The sequence below is a fragment of the Triticum aestivum genome, chromosome 4B, assembly GCF_018294505.1.
Source record: "Triticum aestivum cultivar Chinese Spring chromosome 4B, IWGSC CS RefSeq v2.1, whole genome shotgun sequence".
Classification (NCBI taxonomy): domain Eukaryota; kingdom Viridiplantae; phylum Streptophyta; class Magnoliopsida; order Poales; family Poaceae; genus Triticum; species Triticum aestivum.
In genome coordinates, this window is record NC_057804.1 from 648492189 (window position 1) to 648503185 (window position 10997).

General features: G+C 42.6%; 1 long non-coding RNA gene, 2 other non-coding genes and 1 pseudogene across 3 annotated transcripts in view; all 4 read left to right on the forward strand.

Annotated features, from left to right (window-relative positions):
- Positions 1-6813, forward strand: part of LOC123093843 (uncharacterized) — a 12332-nt gene extending 5519 nt beyond the window's left edge. The window contains exons 3-6 of the long non-coding RNA XR_006445615.1: positions 794-879; positions 1836-2154; positions 2232-3852; positions 5012-6813. This is a non-coding gene — a long non-coding RNA (uncharacterized lncRNA). The remainder of the gene's footprint in view (positions 1-793; positions 880-1835; positions 2155-2231; positions 3853-5011) is intronic.
- On the forward strand, positions 3198-3294 carry LOC123095360 (small nucleolar RNA Z101). The gene has a single exon (XR_006446218.1). It is a non-coding gene; the product is annotated as a small nucleolar RNA Z101 (small nucleolar RNA).
- LOC123095357 (uncharacterized) lies at positions 4639-4740 on the forward strand (annotated as a pseudogene).
- LOC123095358 (small nucleolar RNA Z101) lies at positions 6347-6444 on the forward strand. The gene has a single exon (XR_006446216.1). It is a non-coding gene; the product is annotated as a small nucleolar RNA Z101 (small nucleolar RNA).
- Positions 6814-10997: the final 4184 nt, after the last annotated feature.

Consider the following 10997-nt stretch of genomic DNA (forward strand, 5'->3'; position numbering starts at 1 on the left):
CTGGTTGGCCCAATGGCCAGCTGGGCCGCGGTTCAGCAGGGGGGCTTCCTTTTTTTTTTGTTTCTGTTTCTCTTTTGTATTTTCTTTCTTTTATTTATTTTCTGTTCTGTTTTATTTTTCTTATATAATAGTTTATAGTTTTACAAAAAGTGAAACCCATAGCTAAAATAGATTTACAATTATAACTACTGCCACGAAAGGTTTTATCCCTGAACAAAATAGTTTAGTATTTTATAAAACCCAAAATGCATTTATTTAATTGTTTTACCTACTGTTTTAATCATTTTAGGGTATTAAAACATTTTATAAAAATGGGGTTTCTTCACCACAATTAACTTTGCATTATTTGGCACAACTCGAATATTTTAGTTTTAAAGTTTGAAAACTTTTACCGTTTGATTTGATTTTGAATTTGAATTTGAATCAGTTTCGAACTAACGCGAGATTAGCAACAGTAATTGTGCTGACGTGGCATCATTAACAGTGGTTTACTGTAGCTTAAGTATCCGGGCGTCACAGTGATGTACGTTATATATACTTGCTCTGCTGTCTTACTATTTGTGTCTTTCAAACCGTTGGTTTGCCTTGATTCTACCATGCAAGTGGAAGTGTGCACCTCTCTCATCTATTTGTTCGGTCATGTCTGGTTCTATTAATTTGATTGCTAGTAATATATGGTACTGCTCCATTTCAAAAAATAGAAAGATTCGATTTTTTCTCTCTCGCTTGCTTCTATTGTGTTTCTGCTCGCTTGCTTGAGAATGAATCACCCGTGTTTGTTTGTGTGTTGCAGGAGTGGACATGGATGGAGTGGAACGCCGCATTCAACTTCTCCTCCACCACTGATCCCACATTGCTCGTCCAACTGCATGAATCAAGGTAGCAAATCCATCCGTCAATCCACAACACCTATAATGACCTTTGTTTGTTTGTCCTGTCCTGAATTTGCTTAATGAACTAGATTGGTCATATCAAAACTGAATCTTTCTTCAGATAGCATCTCCTGTCCTGATGTGCATGCATGTCGTAACAGCGAAAACTTTGCAGGGATCCGATCAATTTTGTAGCCATCTTATTCATGTCACTTAACCACCATGGTATCTGTTTAGGCAAGTTTAAAAGGTTGCTTTATGCTTCCCATGATTATCTGTCTGTTATTTTGTACCAAGTGGATATATATTGTTTGACTAAATCAGTTTTCACCGTATGCATTTATATGGTTAAATGAAGCTTTAGTTGATCAACAAGTGTGTTCCTGAAACCCAGACTTACACCCTCCGATCCAAAATAAGTGTCGTGGTTTTAGTGTTTCTCTTTGATTTCAATGGTAATGGTACATCAAGTGCAGGGGCATCTGGGATTTTTAGTTCAAAACTAAAATAGACAAGAAACAGACCAGTGGTTTTAGTTCAAAACTAAAACAGACAAAAAATGTTTGATCTTCTAAATCTACACAACGAAGTCATCTTAATAATGGGCCTCAACTAAAACGAATTTTTTGAACTCTGTCTGTCAGGTCTGGAAACCCCTCGGTCCTATTGGTTCTTTCTTTTGAACTATGTAGTTTTTTCCTCGGTCGGTCTTATTGTTGTTTTATGGTAAGATCATGGTTGATGTAGATGAGTGGGCACGAAGATTTGTGGGTAGTTTGTGTCAGAGGCGACTTTGTGATGTCGCACTCTCTTCACCATGGAGATCTGAATGCACCACTGATTCCTATTCTTTCATTCCAGAGATTCCCCACTGATTCCTATTCTTTCATTCCAGAGAAGAACCCCTGATTACCTGCTTTCCTTGTTTAGTTTGATGTTTCATAGCTTTTTTGTTGTTGAAAGGGGTTTTGCAGATGCAGAGAAGAGAAGGGAAGCGAAGATGGAGGGAGATCGAGCGAGCAGGAGCACGAGCAGGTCCCAGATCCATCCGCCACGGCCGTCCTCGACCTGGTGGAGCTCCATCCCTACTCAAATCGCCAGCGGCCGTGCGTGAGGAGAGGGCTGCCTGCTCCGTGCCAATCCTCTCTTCCTACCCTCCCCTCCCCTCACCTCCCCTCCGGCGGCTGCCAGATCGACGGATTCGACAAGGGCCTCGAAGGAGATGCTCGCTTCTGCTCGGCCGTTGCCCACGCTGTGCTTCTGCTCGCTCGCGACGCCGCTGGTACTCTCTCGCCCATCTTCGATTTTATCTTCTCCCCTTCCCATTCCTTCATTTGGTTTCCTTCCTTGCTCACGCAGGTGCAAGCACACAAACACAACCATCCTTGTTGCTGGCCCTACCTTGGAGGCTTAGGACGCAGATTGGGCGTGTGTAATTAGGACTAGGATGCACATTTCATACCACCATGGTTATCTGTTTAGGCAAGTTTAAAAGGTTGCATCATGCTTGCTGCTACCCCATGATTATCTATCTATTATTTTGTACCAAGTGGATATATATTGTTTGACTAAATCAGTTTTCACCGTATGCATTTATATGGTTAAATGAAGCTTTAGTTGATCAACAAGTGTGTTCCTGAAACCCAAACTTGTACTCCCTCCGATCCAAATTAAGTGTCATGGTTTTAGTGTTTCTCTTTGATTTCAATGGTAATGGTACATCAAGTGCAGGGGCATCTGGGATTTTTTGTTCAAAACTAAAACAGACCAGTGGTTTTAGTTCAAAACTAAAACAGACCAGAAATGTTTGATCTTCGAAATCTACACACAACGAAGTCATCTTAATAATGGGCCTCAACTAAAACGAATTTTTTGAACTCTGGCTGTCAGGTGTGGAAACCCCTGGGTCCTATTGGTTCTTTCTTTTGAACTCTGTAGTTTTTTTCTCGGCCGGTCTTATTGCTGTTTTATGGTAAGATCATGGTTGATGCAGATGAGTGGGCACAAAAATTTGTGGGTAGTTTTTGTCAGAGGCGACTGTGATGTCGCACTTTATTCACCATGGAGATCTGATTGCACACTTGATAATACTCTTGCACTCTCTTCTTTTTTCTGTTTTTCTCTTCCCATTTTGGATTCCTTAGATGAGGTTGCAGGTATTTTGTTGATGGGCGGCATGATGTCCAATGAATCATGTATTAGCCTTCTCCTGATCATATTCCCCATAGATTTCTATTCTTTCATTCCAGAGAAGAACCCCTGATTACCTGCTTTCCTTGTTTAGTTCGATGGTTCATAGCTTTTTTGTTGTTGAAAGGGTCTTTGCAGATGCAGACAAGGCGACAAAAGTTTATTTGGAATTTGCATCTGAGGCATTTGTGTCATGTCACACTCTTTTTCACCTGGAGATCCGATGCATCCCTGCCACTGATGTCTTATGCGTTCGTAGTACCTTTTTCTTTTGGGCTTCCATGTGCTGGAGATGAGTCCCTATTTGTTTGATTGGCTGATATGATGGCCTAAATACTAAACCAAACATGATCATCCTCTCTTGGCTAGCCTCATGACGACGTTATTTCCCTTGCTCTGTTTTTGGTACATTTATTCAACGAATGGTATTTTTGAGTTCAGTATGAGATGATCAATGATTAATTTATCTATCGGTTTGATAGGTCAACATGATGGCCTAAATATGGAACTGGATTGCGCGTTGAGCGGCTCGGAGCTACGGCAGGAAGGAGCTGAAGCCGGAGTGGGAAGTTGTTCACTGCCGTTGACCGCGCCCTCTGAGGTGTGCCCTTGAGAACCAAGATGCTGACAAGGACGCACCTCAGATCAGCATTGTTGTCGGGTGTTCCTTTGGGAACCACGGTGTGGAGGCTCCGCCTTCTGGCATGTCTCTGGCCTGCGAAGCAGCACTCTGATGCCCCCTGCGCGGCTTCCTGAGTGGTCGCTTCTTCTTTGACTCCGGCCTGCATAGGTAAGACACCCGGTTCCTCTTCCTCCGCTGTATCTTGCTCTCATGGATGCTCTGCGTACTACCACCACTGCTACTAGTAGTTTGATTGGCAAACATCCTTGCCGAAATACAATACTGAACGAAATCTGACCATCCTCCCTAGTTGGTTCGATACAACAGTACTGGGGGAATGTTAAGCTCTCTTATATAATGTCTTGTCCTGATTATCAATTGCAGAATGGTACCAACAAAGAAGAGAATTTGATGAAATTTCAAAATAGACCAGAAACATTATATGTTCGAAATCTACACAACAAAATCATCTTAGTAATGGGCCTCAAATAAAACGAGTTATTTGTCGGGCTGTCAGGTTTAGAAACCCCTGGGCCTTGGCCCAATTGGTTCTTTCTTTTGAAGTCTGTAGGGTTTCCTCGGGCGGTCTTATTGCTGTTTTATGGTAAGATCATTGTTGATCCACACGTGTTGGCACAAAAATTTGTGGGTAATTTGCGTGTGAGGCGACTTTGCGATGCCGCACTCTCTACACCTTGGAGATCTGATGCACCCTTGATAATACTCTTGTAGTGTGTTCTTACTTTCTGCTTTTCTATGCCCATTTTGGATTTCTTAGATGAGATTGCAGGTGTTTTGTTGATGGACCGTATGATATGAATCATGTATTAGATTTTTCCTGATCATATTCCTCACTGACTTCTATTCTTTCATTCCAGACAAGAAGAACACCTGATTACTATTTTCATTGTTTAATTCGATGGTTCATCACTATTTTTGTTGAAAAGGGTGTTGCAGATGCAGATTAAGCGACATGAGTTTATGTGTAATTTACATCTGAGGCATTTTTGTGATGTCACTCCTTTTCTATTTCACCTTGGAGATTTTATGCATCCCCGCCGCTGATGTCTTTTGTGTTCGTCGTACCTCTTCCTTTTTCTTTCAAGAAACATTTTGTTTTGGGGTTTTACATGTGCTGGAAACGAGTCCCTATTGGTTTGATTGGCTGATAATGGCATGAATACATAACCGAACCTAATCACCCTCTTGGCTACCCTCATGACGTCATTATTTCCCTTGCTCTGCTTTTGGTAGAGTTATCCATTTATTCAATGTTTGCAGTTCAGTATGAGATGATCAATGACTAATTTACCTATTGGTTTGATAGGCCAGCATGATGTCTTAAATACTGAACCGAATGGCGCGTTAAGCGGGGTATTGTATCTCGGCCGGAAGGAGCCGCAACTGCAGTGGGGTGTTTTTCACTGCCGCTGACCGCGCCCTCCTAGGCGTGCGGTTGGGAACCAAGCCGTCGGCAAGGCCGCAATACATAGCAGCGTTGTTGTCGGGCGTGCCCTCGGCGACCACAACCTGGAGACGATGCCATCCAACACGACTCTTGCCGGCGAAGCAACACTCCGATGGCTCCCGCTCTGCTTCTCCGGTGTTGACTCCAGCAAAGGTAAGCAACCCGGTTCCTATTCCTCTGCTTTCTCTGTTGCTCTGCATGCCACCGCCACTATTGTTTCATTGGCCAACACCATGGCCTAAATACTGAACAAAATCTGACCATCCTCCCTGATTCAATACATAAGTACTGGAATTGTTAAGCTCTAGCTAGTTTGAAAAATGTTGGAATTTTTAATTGCAGAATGGTACAGAAAGTGGTTCAATGAAATTTTAAATCAAACTTGAAATGTTAGATTTTTGAATTGAAATCTACACAACACGAAGTGATCTTATTAATGGAACGAACCATTTGTCGGGCTGTCAGGCATGGAAGGCCCTAGGCCATGCCCCTAATGCTTCTTTTGAAGCCTGTAGGTTTTCCCTCGTTCTTATTGCTGTTTACTGGGAAGAGCATTGTTGATCCAGCTGAGGCGACACAAAGTTTATGGGTAATTTTCCCTCTGTTGAGGCAACCTTGTGATGTCGCACTCTTTTCACCTTGGACATCTGATGCATTCTTGATAATATTCTCTTTCTTTCTGTTTATTTTCCCTATTTTTGACCCCTTAGACAAGTATGAAATTATTTGGTTGATGGACAAAATGATGTCCAGTGAATCATGTATTTGCTCTGTCTGATCATATTCCATATTGAGTTCTATCCGTTCTTTCAGAGGAGAAGAACCCCTGGTTACTTGTTTTTCTTCTTCAGTTTGATGGCTCATAACATTGTGGGTAGTTTGCGTCTAAGGCGACTTTGTGATGTCGCACTTTATTCACCTTAGAGATTCGATGCACCCTTGATATTACTCTCGCGTTGTGTTCTTTCTTTCTTTCTTTCTTGCTGTTTTTCTTATTTTGGATTCCCAGATGAGGTTGCTAGTATTTTGTTGATGGACGACATGATGCCAATGAATTATGTATTAGCTTTTTCCCTGGTCATATTCCCCACTGAATTCTATTCTTTAATTCCATAGAAGAAGAACCCCTGATTACCTGCTTCACTTGTTTAGTTCGATGGTTCGTAACTTTTTTGTTTGTTGAAAGGGGTGTTGCAGATGCAGACGACACAACACAAGTTTGTGGCTAATTTTTATCTGAGGCATTTATGTGATGTGATGGTTTTTTTCACCTTGGAGATCCAATGCATCCCCGCCACTGATGTCTTCTGTCTTTGTATTAATACATGCATGAGGAGCCTCCTACTGGATTTCATACATGCATGTGGTTCGGATTAGGGATAATCTTAAAATTTGAGCAGTAGAGCTGCCCTGTGACGGGAGATGGCCATCGAGGGCCGGAGCCAGGATTTGAAGATGACCGCCTCCAATATAGTTATTTTTCATTGGATTAGATTATCCACATGTTCAACGATGGTACTTGTAGAGCAAAAAAAATCAAACTAATAGAAATGTACCTTTTTCTTTGCATTACAGAAATATGTGCCGGGACATCCATACAAGTGCTATTTTTAGACTATACTCTTGTGATGCATCTCTTGAGCAATTGTTATTTTTCTCGCCCCCCTGATGCTATCATGTACGGCTGATAATGGTCCTCAGAAATAGATAATCGACGTGCAAATGTTAAACAAAAAGTGAAGTCAGATGTCTAACTTGTAATCTTATTGCATCCAATTAGTGATTTGAACCTTTGACTTGTAGCAATAGTACCAATTCACTAGGTAATAAATCTCTGATCTGATAAATTTGTAGATTGCGGTTGTATTGTATGATGATGTACCTTCAAGTTGACCTATGCGTAAGAGACGATTGGTGGAAATGGAATCGATGTTTATTGCTTGAACCTTAATTGTCCAGAAGTGAATCGAGAGGGCAAATAGCACCTTTGGTGCTACCGTATCCATAGCATGAATATATGTACATGTACAACAGGAGCGCGGGGCACTGGAGTTAGCTACGTGCATGGGATCATGGGCGATCGTGCATGCAATATGTGGGAGAAGAGGGCTAAATGCTGACAGCCCGCCGCAGGTTGAGCGTCCAGTGGTCGGACGCACAAGCTGGACTGGATGTCATGAAAAGCCGCCGTGGGCAGGCCTTTGGTAAGCATGTCGGCGAACTGCTGCGTCGTTGGAACATGAAGAACACATAGCCGGCCGAGAGCCACCTTCTCATGGACGAAGTGGATGTCCAACTCGATGTGTTTGGTCCGGTGATGGACGGGGTTGGCCGTCATGTACACGGATGAGATGTTGTCACAGAAGACAACACTGGCGCCCGGTAGGGAGACCGAGAGTTCGTCAAGAAGTCGACGGAGCCAGTAGCTCTCGGCGACCGCGTTGGTGACAGCCTGATATTCAGCTTCGGGCACGACCGAGAGACCATGGCCTGTCGTTTAGATGACCAGGAGATGAGGGAGTCACCGAGGAACACCGTGTAGCCGGACGTAGAGCGGCGTGTGTCCAGGTAGCCGGTGCTACGTCTTGAGCTTGCGTTGGTTTTTCTTGAAGAGGAAAGGGTGATGCATCAATAGTAGCGTAAGTATTTCCCTCAGTTTTTGAGAACCAAGGTATCAATCCAGTAGGAGGCTCCTCAAAATTCCACGCACCTACACAAACAAACAAAGAACTCGCAACCAACGCAATAAAGGGGTTGTCAAGCCCTTCACGGCCACTTGCGAAAGTGAGATCTGATAGAGATAATATGATAAGATAAATATATTTTTGATATTTTATAATATAGATAGGAAAAGTAAAGATGCAAATAAAAGTAGATTGAAAGCTTATATGATAAAAGATAGACCCGGGTGCCATAGGTTTCACTAGTGGCTTCTCTCAAGATAGCATAAGTATTACGGTGGGTGAACAAATTACTGTCGAGCAATTGATAGAAAAGCGAATAATTATGAGATTATCTAGGCATGATTATGTATATAGGCATCACGTCCGTGACAAGTAGACCGACTCCTTCCTGCATCTACTACTATTACTCCACACATCGACCGTTATCCAGCATGCATCTAGAGTATTAAGTTCATAAAGAACATAGTAACACATTAAGAAAGATGACATGATGTAGAGGGATAAACTCATGCAATATGATATAAACCCCATCTTTTTATCATATATGGCAACAATACAATACGTGCCTTGCTGCCCCTGCTGTCACTGAAAAAGGACACTGCAAGATTGAACCCAAAGCTAAGCATTTCTCCCATTGCAAGAAAGATCAATCTAGTAGGCCAAACCAAACTGATAATTCGAAGAGACTTGCAAAGATAACTTAATCACACATAAAAGAATTCAGAGGAGATTCAAATATTTCTCATAGATAAACTTGATCATAAACCCACAATTCATCAGCTCTCGACAAACACACCGCAAAAAGAGTTACATCGAACAGATTGATACGTCTCATACGTATCTACTTTTCCAAAACTTTTGCCCTTGTTTTGGACTCTAGCTTTCATGATTTGAATGAAACTAACCCGGACTGACGCTGTTTTCAGCAGAAGTGCCATGATGTTGTTTTATGTGTAGAAGACAAAAGTTCTCGGAATGTCCTGAAAATCCACGGAAGCACTTTTTGGAAAATATAAAAAATACTGGCGAAAGAGTCAAGACCAGGGGGCCCACGCCCTGTCCACGAGGGTGGGGGGCGCGCCTCCCTATCTCGTGGCCCCCCTGAGGCTCCACCGACCTCAACTCCAACTCCATATATTCCATCTCGCGGAGAAAAAAATCAGAGAGAAAGTTTCATCGCGTTCTACGATACGGAGCCGCCGCCAAGCCCTAATCTCTCTCGGGAGGGCTAATCTGGAGTCCGTTCGGGGCTCCAGAGAGGGGGATTCGTCGTCGTCGTCATCATCAACCATCCTCCATCACCAATTTCATGATGCTCACCGCCGTGCGTGAGTAATTCCATCGTAGGCTTGCTGGACGGTGATGGGTTGGATGAGATTTACCATGTAATCAAGTTAGTTTTGTTAGGATTTGATCCCTAGTATCCACTATGTTCTGAGATTGATGTTGCTATGACTTTGGTATGCTTAATGCTTGTCACTAGGGCCCGAGTGCCATGATTTCAGATTTGAACCTATTATGTTTTCATGAATATATGTGTGTTCTTGATCCTATCTTGCAAGTCTATAGTCACCTATTATGTGTTATGATCCGACAACCCCGACGTGACAATAATCGGGATACTACTACGTCTTGAGCTTGCGTTGGTTTTCCTTGAAGAGGAAAGGGTGATGCGGCAATAGTAGCGTAAGTATTTCCCTCAGTTTTTGAGAACCAAGATATCAATCCAGTAGGAGACTCCTCAAAAGTCTCACGCACCTACGCAAACAAACAAAGAACTCGCAACTAACACAATAAAGGGGTAATCAATCCCTTCACGACCACTTGCGAAAGTGAGATCTAATAGAGATAGTAAGATAAGATAAATATATTTTTGGTATTTTATAATATAGATGCAAAAAGTAAAGATGTAAATAAAAGTAGATTGGAAGCAAATATGATAAAAGATAGACCCGAGGGCCATAGGTTTCACTAGTGGCTTCTCTCAAGATAGCATAAGTATTACGGTGGGTGAACAAATTACTGTCGAGCAATTGATAGAAAAGCGAATAATTATGAGATTATCTAGGCATGATCATGTATATAGGCATCACGTTCACAACAAGTAGATCGACTCCTGTCTGCATCTACTACTATTACTCCACACATCGATCGACTCCTGCCTGCATCTAGAGTATTAAGTTCATAAGAACAGAGTAACACCTTAAGCAAGATGACATGATGTACAGGGATAAACTCATGCAATATGATATAAACCTCATCTTTTTATCCTCGATGGCAACAATACAATACGTGCCTTGCAACCCTTTCTGTCACTGGGTAAGGACACCGCAAGATTGAACCCAAAGCTAAGCACTTCTCCCATGGCAAGAAAGACCAATCTAGTAGGCCAAACCAAAATGATAATTCGAAGAGACTTGCAAAGATAACTCAATAATACATAAAAGAATTCAAAGGAGATTCAAATATTTCTCATAGATAAACTTGATCATAAACCCACAATTCATCGGATCTCGACAAACACACCGCAAAAAGAGTTTACATCGAATAGATCTCCATAAGAGAGGGGAAGAACATTGTATTGAGATCCAAAAAGAGAGAAGAAGCCATCTAGATAATAACTATGGACACGAAGATCTGTGGTAAACTACGCACAACTCATCGGAGGGGCTATGGTGTTGATGTAGAAGCCCTCCGTGGTCGATTCCCCCTCCGGCGGAGCGCCGACGAAGGCTCCAAGATAGGATCTCGCGGATACAGAAGGTCACGGTGGTGGAAATTATGTTTTGTTGGCTCCCTGGATGTTTTCGGGGTACGTAGGCTTATATAGGAGGAAGAAGTACATCGGTGGCCGCCTGAGGGGCCCACGAGACAGGGGGCGCGCCCTATAGGGGTGGGCGCGCCCTACCCTCTCATGGCCGCCTCGGCTGCTTCTTGACTTGCACTCCAAGTCCTCTGGATCATGTTCGTTCCAAAAATCACGCTCCTGAAGGTTTCATTCCGTTTGGACTCCGTTTGATAGTCATTTTCTTCGAAATACTGAAATAGGCAAAAAAACATCCAAAATGGGTAATATAATAGCATGGAACAATCAAAAATTATAGATACGTTGGAGACGTATCAAGCATCCCCAAGCTTAATTCCTGCTCGTACTCGAGTAG